Consider the following 6,000-nt stretch of genomic DNA (forward strand, 5'->3'; position numbering starts at 1 on the left):
GATAAATGCCATTCAGCCTGAAACATGCGATGGTGACAGTCCAGCGCCTACTGGACAATGTGTGACATGGCTTAAAACCAAATCAGTGAATGGTATACCTCTGTGATACTATAGTCCTTTCTATGGAGATACATAAACATGTGGTATGGTTATGTGATTTTGTTAGCTGGTTACAACAGCATTGCAGGGAATGAGATTGGCAAATAAATCATTTTGTTCTGAAAGAAATTATCAACCAGGATGCAGTGTGAACTGACCTTCAGCCTGTACAAGCAGTATGGAAATTCCCAGTGACTGTGACAGAGAAGGAGCTACAATTTTGTCTCGAGATAGCTTATTATTATAGGAAATTTGGGCCAAAATCCGCAGAATTTTGAGAGTCCTGGCACATTTACTGAAGAAGGGAGTGAAGTTTAAATGGACTCAAATTGAAAATAAGCTTTTGTTTGATTTAACAAAACCAGTGACCACTGGTTCCACCCTTATTTTCCAGGATTATCAGAAACAATTTATATCTTGTGATGTAAGCAATCACACCTTGGGGGACGTTCTGAAACAGTAAATTGGTGGAGTAGAGCAGCCAATAACTTTTATGTCTTTACAGCTACATAAGCTGAAGAAAAATTACTCAGCTACTGAAAAAGAAAGGCTCAGTTTGATCCATTGGAATCATTTATTTCCATAGCTACTTACATGCTCAACATTTTAAAGTTATAATAAATCATGGCTTCTGGAGCTTAATAATCCATCCAGCGGCTTCACTTGTTGAGCTTTATGGTTAATTGAGTTCAGTTTTGAAGTCACACGCCATCCTCTAAAGATTAATGGTAATGCAAAAAGGTTGAGATACAAGATCACGCTAGGTAATGCAGACAATCGGTGATAGGTTTGGGCCACTGACTGAGAGTGTCAACAATTTATGATTCAAGCTTAGTTCAGTGCTGACAAAGAAGTATTATACAAATGAGCAAGGCTCATTTGGTGTACATTCATGCTAGCACATTTACATGATAAAGTGCCAAGGTCATGATTCTATCTCAGCAGGGTGCAGGTGTTGGTGAGCTACAGAATGGCGCATTGTGGAAAATTATTGGTGGAAAACGTGGAAGCAAAATATGGTACAATACATCGAAAACTGCATATCATGTTTGCAAACGGCTGAGAGCTAATTCGTCAGCAGATTTGATTGTAACGGTTACCTGTGGCTAGCAGACCATCCCAAATGACTGATATAGATATTCATGCTCCCTTTCCTCAGACACCAATGAAGCATCAGGATATTTTGACTATAATGAAAAATTTTTCACGATTTGTATCCATAATTGCTGTGCCAAGTCAGTACATGGAAACAGTAATTCAGGCAATGGATAACCACTGGTTACTGATGTTTGGAATGCCACACACTGTGCTGATAGATCAGGGCATTAATTTTATGTTCAAACTGATGAAGGAATTGTGTCAGCTTTTATGAATTATGCAGCTGTACAATAGTACATTGCATCTGCAAATACAGAAAGGGTACAGTAAACAATAGAGAAAATTCTAAGTGACTAGGATACTCTACTACCATTCACAGTAGTGTGGTATAGTTCAAAGGTACATGTGAGTATAGGGTTATTACAACACAAGGTTGTTTACAGACACAAGATTCTATCCCCTTTCGAACTGTGTGAATCAACCCCTGTGGAACATGGACCCTGTATTCAGAGTTCTGCTAATAGATTAAAGGATATATGGCACAGGATGCAGAATATTAATATAAAATCACTGGAGTGGCAAGAGGATGTCCAAAAAGGTAAAGCCAAGCATCCTAAGTACGACTTCAGACATTCGGTTATGTCGACTAACCCCTACATCCTAAAAGGGACAACAGAGAAGTTTGTTACATGATACCAAGGACTTTGTCAAGTTATTGTAATGATGTCTCCAGTTAATGTAAAGATCCAGCTCCCAACTGGCACCACAGTTGTACATTTGTGCTAAAAAGTATCCGAACGACCTCAATTGCATTTCGCCTGATTTGCATCCAACCCGCATAACGCAGCTGTCTAGCAGGTCCTCTAATCGCTCCGCAGTAGTCATTTGACTATTGAAAATGGTACCAACAAGTCACCACTAGAAAACACTGCTCTGTATCGCAATAACTCAAGATGTAAAGTAATACCACGATACTACAAACATCAGGGAACACCATATCACAGATAATACTGTCTTTAACGCTTGCAAGCTCACATTTATTACAACAAATGACATACCTGAAAAGTTACCACTCTCATTATTACGTCAGACAGGTAATGCATGTAGTAAGTTCGTCGTATTCACGATTTCCTCTTCAAAATAACGTACCGTACTTATTATTTAACACAAAATGACATAAAAAATTTAAGTTATTCACGAGCAGCTAGTTGAGAATATGTATGAACTTCGAATGACACGACGAACCATCTCGTTCTGCACATGGATTCAAACCCAGGTCATGCAGACTAAGCATAGATTTTGTGACTGACGGAAACTAACAGTAATTCCTGACTAGGCATACAGAGAGTGATATACTTCGATTTTAGACAGTATCAGTTAGCAAATATCAACTGTAAATTACATAATGTAAACATTTTTAACAGATACGAATTCCTACCCAGCACCTATTGTCCCCGTTAACGAACTACGAGAAATGTTAAATATTGCTTCTTCACAAGTAACTTACTTGAAATGCCGTGAGGTAAAGCTTTGTGTTGGACAGGGATTCGAACCCACAATCTAATCGGATTGTTATCGAAGCACAATCAATTGTGACATATCGGATTTTCTCGTCAGTAGCTAGGTGTTTTAACTGAAATGACGAGACGAAACATTAATTCTTTCCTTCCCAGGACTCCAACCCGGCACCTATCGCTGTTGTATTCTAGAGAAAACAATCGTTAAATATGGGTTTGTTCCACCAGCAGCGACATGTGAGCATGTTTGAACTAGAAATAATATGATGAAGAGGTCAGTGCTGACTGGGAATCGAACCCCACACACATCGTTGTTGACTACACACAAAGAGACGTCAGCTAACGAATTTTTCTCCACCAGCAGCTCAGAATAACATCCTTGAACTTACAGTGATCTCGCAAATAGTTCTGTGTCTCACTGGCTGTCAAAACGTCAGATATCGTTAGTGTTGACAACGAATGAAAACACATTAAAAATCAAAATTATTATCCACCAGCAAATAGGCGTTCTCATGCCAGAGCTTGATAATACATAGCAAAAACTTTAGTGCCGGACCAGGATTCGAACCCATTCACACGTAAAAGATGGGATAAGTCTCCTGGGACTCTACATAGCGTTTGTTTCGTCACTAGAAATAAATAACTAGTATAAGACAGGTTACTAGCGATAAAGTTTCTGCATATTGCCACTCCTGACTTTATTGTGGTTCAAACTAACATCTACTTGGTAGAGAAGGAATATCATGTTTAATGTGAATTTCAGACCACAATGCCATTATACCCTTTTCACTTGGCGTAGCCAGAAGAGAATAGCATCTGTCTCTCCCTATCAAAAATCATCAGCAGAAGTTGGAATCGAACCCAGACTATAAATACAAGAACCTATCATCAATCCAACAGGCCACCAACTCCTCCTCTCTGTGAGTCATTTTTCTATCGTAACGCCGTTGCGCCACACTGGATGAGAATCCTGACACACAGGCTCCCTGTAGTGGTTTGCAGCATGTTCAGCACATTCATTTACTTGGTTGACCGAATCGCCATGAACTAGCTGCCTCGGCTACCCAGTGCATACATTGGACTCTATTTTGTAATCACCGAAATAAAATCACGTAATAGCCACCTACACAGAACTGCCAACAGTGTAGGATACAGAAATCGTCGTCCACCCTATTTAAAACGTCGCGACTTCGAATACATTCACTGTTAAATTTTTTAAAACGCAGTCCTGCTGTCTGCTGAGTTATCAATCTAACGGAACTTTGAACATAATTCCCTTCACTTCTCAACCCAAAATAGTCGCATGTGGAAAAAGCGCTAATTTCTGCGACATTTTGTTCTTTTCAGGTTTAATAGACGGCCAGGCAGCAAATGCATCTCAAAACTTTTATATTATGTATGGGTTTCGCGCATCGTGCCAAAATACGTCAGAAAAGTATTTTCTACATTAGCTGTCGTGTGGTAGTGGCATTTTATTCTTCTTCAAACCTTGTTTGACAGCTTTAACTCAGAACAAGTTTTCTACATGCATGTAATCAATAAACTGCATGTGCAATGTCAGACTGTTATAGATAACATCAGAGAATTCGCATATATCGTTAATGATTAATTTCTCTCTCATGTTTACTATTGTTTTAACAACACTAAAAGAAACCTTACGAAAATTGTGCACTTTATTATAAAAAATGAAATAAAACTACCCACGATAACCTTACGACGAAAGCCTGTTTCAATAAAACTGAGTATCTGTATACAAGGGTGCCTCTGTCGACACGAATTAGTAAAATACTACTCACTTAGATTTCGATTGGGTCTGTTTTTAATTGGTTTGCTGTGTCATACTCAAAGAGGTACGCAAATGTGGCATTTCATAAATAAAGTTATGTATTCCTAGAAACCCAAAATTTGCTTTTCAGCAGCGGAAAGAGGCGTTACCTGTTGTGAAGCATTGTAAGTTTTTCACCATTGCACTATAAGCCGAAAGTATTTTCTTGCGATTTCCTTATCGATGTTTGATCTGACTGTCTGTAGCTCTTTCACAGAAGGGATGAAAACGTTACCGTCAGCGAGACAGGAGCCGCGAATCATAACTAACGCTTTTTCACGGGGCAGCACGTTGCCACAGAGGTAGCGAAGAGGTATGTGCCTTGGATTCCTCTTACGAGGCCAATAGTGCCTAGAACTCGTAAACCGCTATTTAAAGGACGAGATTTCCACGTGCAACGACTTTCTGGGGCTGAAAACCACAAATTTACAATCTTTTGTTACACCTCAAGCGATAATAACTCAATTTATTCAATGGAAATGACAGGAAAAATCAAGTGCACTATGAGGCTTAATTCCATGCACACCAGGAAGTAACGCGTCGATCACAGAGTTGCCAAACATACCTTGCCTTGTTGCCAAATCTCAGTTACAGCACCAGCAGGAAGAAGACGAACCGATGTGGTCCTGCAACGGGTTGGGAAGTGACCACAGTTGGCGCCTCAAAGACGTGGCTGCTACGGTCTGGAATACGCAATGCGTCTGATTCGCATTTCTGTAACTGGGTTTAGGGACTGGAGTGTGGTTATTAATAATACTCAGAACTGACTGCAAACTAAGCATTATGAATCAGTAACACTTGTAGTTGTTTTTATGTTTCTTTTGTAAGTGTACTCTAAACTAAGAAACTCATTCACGGACGTTTTCGTGCCTCGCAGATAGTCGAGCACAACAAACAAATTAAAATAAAAAAAGAATGTGTGTGTGTGTGTGAGAGAGAGAGAGAGAGAGAGAGAGAGAGAGAGAGAGAGAGACGGGTGGAGAGAGATAAAAATAAAAAAGAATGAGAGAGCGAGTAAAACATTGTTGTAAAGAATTTTAATCATGGTATGTAAAGAAATGTTTCATTAAAATGACACGTTCCACTTCATTACGAAATGTCATATTCATGATCTATGGAACAAGTATTAATATAATCAAGTGTAATCTAATCTAATCATATCATATTACTGACTAGCCATGAAGAGTCACGAATTACCGAAACTGTCGCCAGTATCAGTAACTAAATCTAAACTTGAAAAAAAAAAAAAACGGCAGTTGTTGTAATGAACTGGGACTCCTATCAAGACCCTTTCGTCCCTGTTAACTAACCACGAAAGATGTCTGATATACCAGCTGCTAGTTGTTTGAATCTAGAATAAGGATACAAATTTATGTGCCTGAGCGGCAGTCGAACCACACACCTACCATCCTTCTTTATAATCCACGAATAAAGCTTAAGTGTCAATTGCTTATTCACCAA

Source organism: Schistocerca nitens, chromosome 1 (genome assembly GCF_023898315.1).
Source record: "Schistocerca nitens isolate TAMUIC-IGC-003100 chromosome 1, iqSchNite1.1, whole genome shotgun sequence".
NCBI classification, from domain to species: domain Eukaryota; kingdom Metazoa; phylum Arthropoda; class Insecta; order Orthoptera; family Acrididae; genus Schistocerca; species Schistocerca nitens.